The sequence below is a fragment of the Saccopteryx leptura genome, chromosome 13, assembly GCF_036850995.1.
Source record: "Saccopteryx leptura isolate mSacLep1 chromosome 13, mSacLep1_pri_phased_curated, whole genome shotgun sequence".
NCBI lineage: Eukaryota > Metazoa > Chordata > Mammalia > Chiroptera > Emballonuridae > Saccopteryx > Saccopteryx leptura.
In genome coordinates this window covers 26,884,637-26,897,755 of record NC_089515.1, presented here as the reverse complement: position 1 = coordinate 26,897,755, position 13,119 = coordinate 26,884,637, and the positions used below count along the sequence as shown (strand labels likewise).

The 13,119-nt window shown below is 48.3% G+C and overlaps 1 long non-coding RNA gene across 1 annotated transcript in view; it reads right to left on the bottom strand.

Annotated features, from left to right (window-relative positions):
* LOC136384713 (uncharacterized) overlaps positions 1–13,119 on the bottom strand; it is a 40,895-nt gene that overhangs the window by 707 nt on the left and 27,069 nt on the right. Inside the window, exon 2 of the long non-coding RNA XR_010747647.1 lies at positions 8,523–8,671. This is a non-coding gene — a long non-coding RNA (uncharacterized lncRNA). The remainder of the gene's footprint in view (positions 1–8,522; positions 8,672–13,119) is intronic.

Below are 13,119 nucleotides of genomic sequence, written 5' to 3'. Positions count from 1 at the left end.
TAGCCACTAAGATGTGGGGTGGTTTATGATATAGCAATAGATGACTAAAGCAAATAAGGTGTGTATCACTACAGTGGATCCTCGAACAATGAAGTTTCCTAGAACAAGAGGACCCATGCAATCCAAACCCTGTTCAAAGGTTACCATGTTTTCAATCTGTGGCTCAGAATCCGTGTATGCAAAGGACCACTTAAGTTTCATGTGGCTTTTCGACTGTGCAGGTAGTCAATGCCCTTAATCCTTGTGTTGTTCCCCAGTAACTTATTTCTTTATTTTACAAATGAGAAAATTGAGACATGGAGGAGTTAAATAAGTCACCTAGGATTAAGTCACTAATGAGTGACAAAGTCAAGGCTTGAACTGAGACATCTGGCTCCAGAGACCACATAAGTAACCACTAAGACAGGGGTCCCCAAACTACGGCCCGCGGGCCACATGCGGCCCCCTGAGGCCATTTATCCGGCCCTCGCAGCACTTCCGGAAGGGGCACCTCTTTCATTGGTGGTCAGTGAGAGGAGCATAGTTCCCATTGAAATACTGGTCAGTTTGTTGATTTAAATTTACTTGTTCTTTATTTTAAATATTGTATTTGTTCCCGTTTTGTTTTTTACTTTAAAATAAGATATGTGCAGTGTGCATAGGGATTTGTTCATAGTTTTTTTTTTATAGTCCAGCCCTCCAACGGTCTGAGGGACAGTGAACTGGCCCCCTGTGTAAAAAGTTTGGGGACCCCTGCACTAAGATTTGCTAAGCTAAAAAAAAAAATGGTCCTTCAAAGATGTCCTGGACCTAATGTCTGGAATTTGTGAATATGCTACTTTACATGATGAAAGAAACTTTGCAAATGTGATTTTGTTAATGATTTTGAGTATGCATGCTGCAATCACAAAGGCCCTCGTAAGAGGGAGGCAGCAGACCAGAGGCAGAGAAAAAGGTGATGTGATGGAGGGCGTGAACCCACGAGCGAGCGAGGACAACATCTAGGAGGTGGGAAAGGCCAGGAAACAGAGTCTTCCCTGGAGCCTCCAGAGCGCCTGTCAACACCCTGAGACTGATTTTGGGCTTTTCACCTCCAAAACTGTAAAATGATAAATTTTGTTGTTTTAAAGCCACTGAGTTTGTGGTAATTTATCACAGAAGCACTAGAAAACTACCACAGGGGGCTTCTCCCATTTAAGGGGGGGGGGCCTGGATCCTTCCCATGGGAACCAGCCAGGCCAGTCTCCTTGTCTCTCATCACGTTTCGTGTCTCTGTCTTTCTCTAGTTCTTGAAAATCCTTTTCCCTTCAATTATTTCATTCATTTCCACTCGCCTCTTCCAGGAAGTCTTCTCTGATCATCCTAGTCACGCTGCTCTCTCTGTCCTGTCTCTACAGCACTTGATGTTCCGCACCTTCTTACTCAGCACTAACTAATATCAGTGCTAATGTGCTGGCGGGCAGCCCAGTGACATTTTTATGAGTGTGAGTCATCGAATCTGAGGACATCAGGCCATAGAGGCCCCCTGGAGAGTCTATCCCTTCATTTTATGGATGATGAAACTGAGTCCCAGGGAAAGGAAGAAAGCCACTTATCCAAGGTCACATACCCAGGGCTTAAAGACAGGCCTTCTGGGTTCAAATTCATAAGGCTCATTTATTCAGCAAGTGCTTATCCAGCCCAGCACTGAGCTAGATGCTGGAAAATCACTAAGGATTGTGAGCAGACAAAGCCTCTGCTCTCACTGTGGCCTCCGATTTGCAAGCGAGATAAACGTTTATGCAATAACCAAACAGATATGTTATTACTCACCATGATAAGTGTCAGGAAAGAAAGTTCCATAATGCAAGCTGTGGGAGCACAAGATATAAAAAAAAAACTATGTTAAGCAGGAAAACCAGGAAAGTCTTCACTGAAGAGATGACCATTGAGCAGAGATGTAAATAATGGTGGGTAGAGCTCACCACGTCTTTATAGCAGTAGGGGAAGGAGAAAAGTGTTTTAGGCCGAAGGATATGTACAGGAGGGAACAGAACAAGGGGAAAAAGAAGCTCAGGATGCCTGGAGAGTCAAAGTGACAGGGAGAGAGGCAAAGATGAGGCTGTAGAAGGTCAGAGGTCAGACCACCAGGGCAGGAGGCAGTGGTGAAGTTTTTACTTTAATTCCACTGGCAAGGGGAGGCAGCAGAAAGGTTTTGAGCAGGGCAATAGCATGTTCATATTTGAATTTTACGGTGTCTCTCCCCAGCCAGAGCCTTTGCTTATCTCTATAGACATGTTAGAGATCATTATTACAGGGAGGCCTATGCCACTCTGTATTCCGCTCTGTGCCTAGCCTTGTACGAGCAGGTGCTCCATAAATATGTGTTGATTACACCTCTCAGCAGCATGTGATGCTGTTGATCATTTCCTTCCTCTTGAAGCCCAGCTCTCTGGCTTCTGCGCTGCCGCATGCTCTGGCTTCCCTCCAGCCTCTGGCTGTTCTCCATCCTCTGACCACTACGCCTTCCCCCTACCACCACCATGTTTAAGCATTTCTCATTGTTTCATCTTTAAACTCTTTCTTATTTGTCCACACCCTCCCCTTTGGTCATTTTATTGCCTCCGACAGAAATGATCTATTTTTTTCTGGGCAGAACTGAAGTTCTATGAGGACTGGGACCTTGTCTTGTCACTGTTGCATTCCCGGAGCCTGGCGCACAGCAAGCACCCAATAAATTATCTGATGGGAGTAGATGCTATATGATTGTTTATACAGAGCTCAAGAACAGGCACAATGAATCCATGGTGATCAATGGCGGAAGAGCAATTACCTGTGGGGAAATAATGACCAAGAAGGAGCACAAAAAGAACTCAATGGGAGGCTGGAAATCTTGATCTGTGTGGTGATAGCACAGGTGTTTGCATATTTAAAGGTCATTGGTCTATAAGCTTAGGATTAATGTTCTTTACTATATCTGTAGGATATCTCAATAAGACGGTAAAAAAAATAATGCATTATCACCACTCTCCTGAGAGAGAATTCCTAATTGCTTACTGCTTTATGGGCCCACCTAGATACCTGCCTCTTGCTCTCATCCAGCCTCCCAAATCAGATCTCCTACTGAGTACTTGTCTCCAGTTTTCACCACTATGCTCCCAAGTGTTTAGTTTCCAAGCTTTAGAGACATCTTATCCATATGCCATCTCTTCTTCTATCCCGCCTCATCTAGATTTCCAAGACACGTAAATACAAGTGGTCCTGTGGTTACCCCCCCCAAAAAAATTTTAAGTGACAGGAGAAAAAATAGAGGCTCCCACATATGCCCTGACTGGGACCCACACAGCAACCCCTGTCTGGGGCCAATGCTAGGATCAACCAAGTTATCCTCAGTGCCTGAGGCCGATGTTCAACCAACTGAGCCACTGGTTGCAAGAGAGTAAGAGAGAGAGAAGGGGGAGAGGGAGGGGAAAAGAAGCAGATGGTCGCTTCTCTTGCGTGCCCTGACTGGAGATCAAACCTGGGATGTCTGTCTGCCAGGCCAATGCTCTACTCACTGAGCAAACCAGTCAAGGCCCCCCAAATTTTAAGATAGCCCCATGACTTTAGCACCCTGGTGTTATTCCTGGGATTATGTTATAAGGCAAAGAGAGAGTTTGAGTCCTTTTCTCCACCCCAGGACTCTAATATTTATATTATCACAGAGATCTTTAAAAGCAGGATTTTCTCTGTCTGCTGGCAGAAGAGGAAATCGGAAATATTCAAAGCAGGAGAATAGTGCAATGTTGTTTTTTTTGAAGATGGAGGGGCCCCATATAAGACCAAGTGTGTGGTTTTAAGAGCCTGAGACAACTGCAGGAAACAGAAGTAGGCCAACAAGCTGAGTTTGGAAGTTGATCTTCTTCAGAGCCTCCAGATAAGCAGCCGGACCAGCTGACACCTTGATTTCGGCATCTTGAGACTAAGAAAGAAGCCAATTGAGCCCACCCAGACTTCCAACTTATAGAGCTGAGATTAAAAATAGGTGTTGTGAAGCCATTGTTTGTGGTAAATTGTTACAGTAATAATAGAGAACTAATACAAATCTTTTTTAAAAAAAAATTTATTGATTGATTTTTAGCAAGAGAGGAAGGGAGAGAGAGAGAGAGAGAGATAGGAACATAGATCTATTCCTTTATGTTCCCTGACCAGGGATCAAACAGCAACCTCTGTGCTCTGACCAACTGAGCTATCTGGCCAGGCCTAATTCATATCTTAAATCCTGTATATTCACAGTGGTCTTTCCTTCCTTCCCGTTACTTTGGTCCCAACATGACTAGACCCTCTGACCTCACTTCTACCCAATTGAAATATTTGTCACTGAGCCTCTCTCCTTAAAACCATCTATCTATTGCTACTGGATTAATCTTCTTAAGTTATAACCCTGACCACATGCTTTTCCTGCTCAAAAAGTTTCAATAACAGTAAAGCTTGATGGTTATACTCTGGAACTAGAATGCAGGTTATAAAGCCCAGCTCTGCCTCTAAGTAGCAGATGACCGAGAATAAATTACAAGGATTAAGTAAAATATGTATGCAAAAAATAGTTATGTAGAGCCCAGGAGAAGTAAGAACTACACTCTGTGAATGGTGGCTCTTTTTCTATCACTATCAAGGGTTCCAGGTGGCCAACTGATTAAACTTTTCAGCCTGGACTTACATCCACTCCCTGCAAGAGCTGTGTGCGCGTGCACGTGCACGCACAAACACGCACACGCACACGCACTTCTACAACCTTTTCTCCCACTCCTCTTCCATTAGTCCCACCCTTCCCCCTCCATCTTCGTCACCACTCCCCTATTCACATTATCACCCAGTGGTCTCCTCACTGATTCACATACCTTCACTCTCTGTGGCCAGCAGGGACTGCTGGAAACACAAGTCTGATCATGTCACTTGTGGAAATTAGAACCTTCCAAGGCTTCCCCTTGCTTTCAATATAAAGTCCAGAATTCTTCCCACAACAGCCCTGCCCTGGACGGCCTGGCCTGCCAGTGTCTCCAGACCCTCCCCTGCGCACCGCACTCATCTGTTATTAGACTCATCAGGCTCCCTCTTGAGACTAGCCATCCCCCTTGCTGTTCCTCCTTTCTGGAGCACTCTTCTCTACCCTATTTTCCTGGTTAATACCTAATCGTCCTTCCAATTCTTAATTTAGTGAGGATTTTTCTCCAGGATTCCCCGACCTCCTTTATTAGAGGCTCTCCAAGGCCCTTCTGTAGATCTTCTCACGGGAGTAACATAGACCTCTTATTTAATCGCCACGAGCTGCATTAGGACTGGGGCTGTTTCTCTTTCTGATCACCAGGATATACCCAGGGCAGAGCACAGTGCCTGGCTCAGACTCTGTGTTCAGTACATGTTTGTTAAAGGGATGAATAAATGAAACGAGTACAGTACAAGAACTCTGCTTCAGCTAAACTGGATTGTTTTTCCCACAGATGCTTTCTCCTCTTCACGCCTTTGCTAACTCATGTCCCTCCACCTGATATGGTCTCTTGCCAACTCCATTCTTCTGTAAACTCAACCCACCCCTGGTAGTCTCTGCCAAGTAATATTGCCCAATATTTTAGCCTATAGTGGTTTCCGCCTCCATCCTTCCTTCTGTTCCACTGAAAGTGTTATAGTTTGTATTATTTCTTTCTGATTGTGGAATTAATGCACGTACATTGTAGAAATTTTAAGGCAACACAGATAATACAAGATATAAAATAAAAAATAAAAGCATTTCAACTATTATTTCTCAATAATAATTGCTGCTTTTACTGTACACAGTGGGAAAAAAGTAGGTTTACAATTGTTCATATGGACAATCATACAATACTTAATAAATGATAATACAAGAATAAAATCTGTGTATGCCCCACTCACATATCCACTCATTTTTTCATACATAATCATGGCAAACTTTTAAACCTCACAACAAATCAATGAGGTTCATATTGTTTTCATATTACCAAAGAAAAAAGAGTTTCAGGTAAGTTCAATAAGTTGCTTGAGTTCACCCAAAACTACAGTGCTCACAAAAATTAGGGGATATTTCAAAATGAATATGAAGCGATAAAAAAAAGGTGCATTTGAGGTTTTTTAATTAAACAAGAACATCAGAAAAGCAAACAAATCAAAGAAAGTTGTTTGATTATGCAAATGAGATGCAAAACCAACTTTTATTTCATTGGTGAAAATGTATTATACAAAAAGCTGAAAGTACTGGAGTATCTGCACGTTCCCTGATCCCCTAATTTTTGTGAGCAGTGTAGTAAAAAAATCAGAGCTAGAACAGAGTCCAGACTGGGGCCCAAGAATCCAGCTTCACTGACTCAGCCCCTTGCTCTCCCTGCTACGTTCACCATCCCTCTACTAGGCCAGTCTCTCTCTTCATCGCTTATTCCTCTTACATCACTGCTCTCTCCCCTCTTACCCAAAGCCCAAACTCTTTCTGACACATTCCTTTTAACTTGATCATTCTACTTCAAGGATAGTCACTTTGACAGTAGTAGACAACTATCAACCTAAATGTATATCAATCTAGTTTAATAAGTAACAATACATCTTCACAATGAAATACCACATTGTTGTTCTAAAGAATAAGGGAGCCCTGGCCAGTTAGCTCAGGGGTATAGCACCAGCCTGGCATGTGGAAGTCCCAGGTTCAATTCCCAGCCAGGGCACACAAGAGAAGCACCCATTTGCTTCTCCAGCCTTCCCACTCTCCTTTCTCTCCCTCTCTCTCTCTTTTCCCTTCTCGCAGCCAAGGTTCCAAGCCTCCATTGGAACACAAGTTGGCCCCGGGCGCTGAGGATGGCTTCATGACCTCCACTTCAGGCACTAGAATGGCTCTGGTTGCAATGGAGCAATACCCTGGATGGGCAGAGCATCGCCCCCTAGTGGACATGCTGGGTGGATCCTGGTCGAATGTATGTGGGAGTCTTGTCTCTCTGCCTCCCCACTTCTCACTTCAGAAAAAAAAAAAGAATAAGGAAGGTCTTCATGCATTACTCTGGAATAATTTCAAAAATAATTTGTTAGCCTGGCCTGCATTGCCACAGTGGATAAAGCATCGACCTGGAATGCTGAGGTTACTGGTTTGAAACCCTGGGCTTTCCTGGTCAAGGCACATATGGAGTTGATGCTTCCTGCGCCTCCTCCCTTCTATCTCTCTCTCTTTCCTCTCTAAATTGAATAAATAAAATCTAAAAAAATGTTTAAAAATAAATTAGTTAATTAAATAATTTGTTAAATAAAAATGTGTATAGTTTGCTATCATTTGTGAATGTAAAAAATATTTCTAAAAAAAAACAAAAAAAAACAAAAAAATATTTCTCTGATATGTGTGTACAATATTTCTGAACACACAAATGACCCCAGTATTTGCTTCTGGGAAGCAGAATACAGGGTTTGAAAGTGAAGGGGGAAAGGGACTTCATTTTTGCTGTATACCCATGTATAATGTTTACATTTTTACCATACCCATGCATTTAATAAATTAAAAAGGAAAAACAAAAGCAAAAACTTCCATGTGTTCTCTGATCATCCCACTGAGCCCATCTTCACACTGTGTATGTGGATGTTTGGGTACACGGATATGCCCTAACTCCCCTCTTTCCATGGCCTCCCAAGTGCAGCTCACATGTGACCCATTTTCAGAGACCTCTTTGCCTTTTCCATCAGATTAAAAGGATTCTGCAGTCACTTAAAGGACACGGAAAAGGCTTTTGTTCTAGCCTTAGCTCTGTCACTTGCCAGTTATGTAAACTTGGACCCGTCCTTTTACCTCTCTGATGGCAGATTCTTTCTCCTCCATCAGGTAGATGAAGATGTCTCCATCAGCCCTCTCACTTCCAGGTCTCCAAACAGACTGTCTGTTCCCTTTGCCTGTAAAATTCCACTCTTCTCCCCTCCCTTCCCTATCTTGGTAGCTCCTACCCATCTCTCGAGACTCAGTTTTCATGTGACTCTTGAAAGAAGACCTTCCTAATCTCTCAGTTGAGGTCTTGTCCCCTTGTTGTGACTTCTCCATCGCAAGCTCCATAACACTTGGTGGGAATGACTTGTTCAGTGTTTACCTTCCCAGATCGACTCGAGGCTCCATGAGAATAGGAACTGTACTGTTTATCACGCTTAGCACAGTGCCTGGCACATGGTTCTGGCTTAGTAAATATTTGCTCTGAGAGTAAACGGGCAACATTTCCTTTGTCCAGACCCTCTCCTCAGATCCTATATCTTGATGGACTTTAGCAGCCTCCCCCTGGCCACTCATGAAAGAGGATGGTCACTGGGGATTAGGCCCCTCCATTCCTGTTCTTCCCCTAAAGTCTCTCAGCCTCCCTGGGGCATCAGAGTCTGTGATGTTTCCACCATCACACCCACAGGCTCCAAAGCGGACTCCTCCAGGATGCAGCCCAGCCTAGGCCTGTCCCTCAGGCCCCAGGCACAGGCCCTGCCCCCAGCCCAGCCTGAGAACACGGTGGCCCAGCCCAGCCTGGCAGACCAGGCCCATCAATCGTGCTCCCAGGGGTACAAACCAATTTCTCTTGCTTTCCTGAGCCCGTCTCCCTGGCGGAGCCTGGAGGAGCCTTCAATCGCATTAATCCCAGCCTGGCGGCGGTGACGAAGACGGATTTCTCCACCAAACGATCCATTTGTATCTCTCGTGCACTCACTTGGTTTTTTTCTGTGCGGATGTTCAAAATATCATGAAAAAGGCGTTAGTCGGGTAGCTGTGGCACAGCGAAATAATAGAGTGATCCAGCAATGCGCTCCTGACCTTGCAGGACAGCTAATCCATCCGCACATCTATCTTAATTATTCCCGGTTACAAAAGAGAAACTCCACCATTCATTCATTCCAGGCTGGCAATTCCATTTTCAACCCCCACTCACACCCCATCCTTTCTCTACCATTTCCCTAGCCAGATAGGTCCATTCACCAGTACTACAACAGTCTCCCCTTGGCAGCCCAGTGTAGCCAAGTGTGAACCCGCAGGGTGGCAATGCAGGGCCTAGCCCACTGCTCCTTGAGATCAGGAGAGAGGCACTCTGGCTTCCCTGCCCAGAACTCTGACCAGTCCACTGGAGAAAGACTAGCTACCAACATGATTAAGACCCAGCAGGGACATACACAAATGCACACACAAAGGCGGCCACAGACTCATTCAGACTCTGACATTCAGACCTCCTCTTGCACAGACTCTAGCAGACCACCCCCTTCCCCACCCTAAAGCAGATCATTTTAAGTCTCCTGCTGCCTGGGCACCAACGCTGGGATGGACATTTTGACTAAGGGCACTTTTGGGGGATGTCTTGGTGTGCCTGTCTCCTATCCCCAAAGCCAAAGACTCCACCCACTGTATCTTCTCAGGTCAACTCATTAATACAACTAGGTAAGTGAGGGCCAGAGGGGCAGCAAAGTTGAGTGTGAGTGGGGAGAAGAGTAAAAGAGGAGGAATGAAGAGAAATAATTTGAGCAGAGAGCCTGAAAATGAGAGGAAAAGAAAAAAAAAAGGAAGATGAGGTGGTGTGTTGAGAAGGTCCTTGAGACAATACGTGAAAGCGTCTGTTTGTGTAACCCAATTTGTGCTCATTGTACCAGATTCACTTTGAGGATGCCTGTGCCAGTCTCTAAAGCCCCTTCTAATTCTACCCGTAATGTACAATTTTTCAGATCCCTCATTCTAATGATTTTAATGCAATCAGCAAAACAAGGCATGTAATTGTCTTGGCTCCGTGCTTGGCCGTGGTGGCTCCTGGGAATCCTGGTTCCCAGTCCCCATGCCTCTCCCACCAATCCTTGCCTCTCTCCTGTTTTACCGCTCAATTCAGCCTCTGTGGGCTAGTACAGGGTGAGACTTCTCCAGCGCACGGGGCTGTAGGAGCAATGGTAGTAGTTTCAATCCCAGCCTCATAAAGCCCACATCTGACTGAGGAAAGGACACAGGGGGCCTAGGCCAGAACTGGGCAGTGGGGACTGTCTGCTGGCCCAGCCTGACTAGGTTATTGGGTTTAGAAAAGGAAAAGGGCTTCCTGGAAGAGCTCAGTGGGTTCTGCTCCCCTTCCCAGAAGCAGCAGCAGGCAGCGTGGGCTGGGCCTGTGGGGCAGTGTGCAGGGGAAGGGCCATTTGTCCTGAGACAATGGGAGAGAAGGGGTCTCTGAGCGGCTGTTGAGAGTCAATTTGTAGTGGTGATGGCTGAAGTTGCTCCAAAGGCTGGGAACAGCTGGAGCTCCGGGTGACTGATGGGTGGGCCCAGGAGAGGGGCCATTGGTCTAGCAGACACAAAGGCCCCCCGATGGTGTGCGGGTGGGGCCTGTCAAAATCATTAAGTGCCAAAGATGGGAGCCGCAGACTTCAGATGGGACCAGTGGGTAGGGGGAAGAGGTCAGGAGCCTACTCCTCCCTCCCTGCGGCCCCTCTTAGGAAACTCAGCCACCCACATTCCCATTATCATTTTATTTGCATAGACACCCATCCTCAGGCTTCCCCGTCCCTGGCCTCACTCCGCTGTGAGCCCAGGCCCCAGTTCTATTTGAGTAGCTCTGGCGCTGGGGCCAACTCCGGGCCTGGCAAAGCCTCTCCAGGCCTGGCAAAGCCTCTCCGGGCCTGGGGGGGGGCGGCGGCTTGCCCACCCTCAAGCTTTGCATTCTCCAGCCGGTGGCCTCATCCATTTCTTAGGGAACAAGACATCCACATCCTCAACCCAGGACCAGTAAAGATCACCCCTCCATTCCAAAGGGGAGAAACTGAGGCCCACAGTGCTGGTTTCGCCTGCTTCTCCCTCTCTACTGGGAAGTGTTTCTCCCACTTGACCTCCCCGAGCGGGACGGAGGGGCAGTGATACCAGGAGAAACCCGCCCCCTCCTCACCCCCAACCCCTGCTCCGCTCCGCTGCTCTCCCAGCAGGAGAGGGAAGCAGTGACCCGGCCAGGTGGTGATGATGCGGCCGGCCGCGCTGGTCACTCTTGGCCGCTTCCCGCGCGCAGCCCGACCCCCCTCGCATGGGTCACAGCGCCGGCAAAACTCCCTGACACAGAAACGCCGCAGGGCCTGCGCGTGTCGGGAACAATCCTCCGCCTGATGGGAAGCGACAGCTCTGCTCCGCCCCACTCCGCTCGCTTCCCTCCCGCGACTCCTCCCCTGCTCCCCCCTCGCCTGCCGGCTCCGGGCCAGCCCGGCCAGAGCGCCCCAGCAGGGGTCCGGCCCCTAGACCCAGCCCAACAAGTCGCTGCCTAGCCCAGCCTTTGTGTCCTAGGACTGGCAGAGGGGAGGAGGAGGAACTTAGTCAAGGGGAAATGGGGACAAGAAGGGCACCCAGCGAGACACATGGCAGCCCTCAGTGATGGCAGGGGGAAGCTGACGGCAACACAGTGGTTTGTTTCCAGGACCCTGTTTCTGTTTCCACAGTGTTCACGTAGAAAAAAAGACTGCAAAAAAATATACCAATTTGTAGCCGGGGGTCTCCTTGGGTGTGATGAGTTGACAGGTGTTTTTTCCTTTCTTCATTTTGCTTATGAGTGTTTTCTGGGTCTTTGGGGGTTTTGTTTTCTTGCTTGTTTGTTTGACTTTGCATGATTGTTTGCTTGCCGTAAACGTATCTTGTGTGACTTGCCCACAGAGGTACTAAAATCGCCAAACCAGGACAAGGGGCTGAGAAGGGACAGTCCCACCTAGACTCCAGACTCCAGGCTCCATCACTGACTCAGCCACAGGGAGGGAGGCTCATGCACTCTGGGCGGGCCTGGGTGTCAGACCAGCCTGGGGACCTTCAGGGTCCCTGCCCCTCCTTCCAGTTCATGAAGAGGTGAAGCGTATGTGAGGAGGGGCTGTGGGTAAAGGAGAGAGGCCCGGATGTACAAAGTACCTCTCAGCATTTCTCCCCATACTCTGGGGCACGCTGACATGCTGGTGTACTCACCCATACCCGTTTACACATATATTCACACACCTGTAAACATATTCTTGTCAACATGGCCACACAGCCAAGAACACACTCCTTGACAGCCACGGCTCATAGACGCACTTGTGGCCCTCCTGTGCTCACACACTCAGCATGTCCCTCGGAGCCCCAGACAGACACTACTCATGGCCTCCTGCTCTCAACCTTCCAGCAACCCAGACCCTTCAGGGAGTGAATGCCGCGTTCACTTCAAAAGCCCAGTTCATCCTCCTCCAGCTCTCTTCCTGCTCACCTCCACACAGCCCTCTCCGCTGTCAGCCCCTCCTATCCCTCTCCCCCAGCTCACCTCCACACAGCCCTCTCCGCTGTCAGCCCCCCTGTCCTCTCCCCCAGCTCACCTCCACACAGCCCTCTCCCCCAGCTCACCTCCACACAGCCCTCTCCCCCAGCTCACCTCCACACAGCCCTCCCCCGCTGTCAGCCCCCCTGTCCTCTCCCCCAGCTCACCTCCACACAGCCCTCTCCGCTGTCAGCCCCTCCTATCCCTCTCCCCCAGCTCACCTCCACACAGCCCTCTCCCGCTGTCAGCCCCTCCTATCCCTCTCCCCCAGCTCACCTCCACACAGCCCTCTCCGCTGTCAGCCCCCCTGTCCTCTCCCCCAGCTCACCTCCACACAACCCTCTCCGCTGTCAGCCCCCCTGTCCTCTCCCCCAGCTCACCTCCACACAGCCCTCTCCGCTGTCAGCCCCCCTGTCCTCTCCCCCAGGCTCCTACTCCACTTCTTAGTCATGAGAAATGAGGGGAAAGTCGCCTCTCTATCACCTGACCTCAGTCCCAGGTTCGGTATGGAAATAGGAGGGCCTGAAGGGGAAAGTTAGGGACCCCCCTACCAAACCTCCCAAATAAGAGGCCTAGGTGGGATCCCTGTGGGCTCTCAAGGTTGTGTCTGGTGCGGGCCCTTCCTGCCCTCCACCTATGGGCTGCTGACCCTGCCCACAGAGCCTGTCCCTTTCTCCTCTCCTGCCTCAGTCCTACCCATCCTTTGTGGCCAACCAGGAAGATGATCCTCCTGGAGCCACCAACCTGAGGCCTGGCTGTTGGCTGGCGCTCCTATCCTCTGATCGTACTCCTTGCTCAGGTGACATTCCTTTGTGCCTCCATTCTCTCTCCATAGTTGTGAATCCTGTGTGCTTCTACAAAACGGGGACAGATCTTTGATTCATCTTGCATC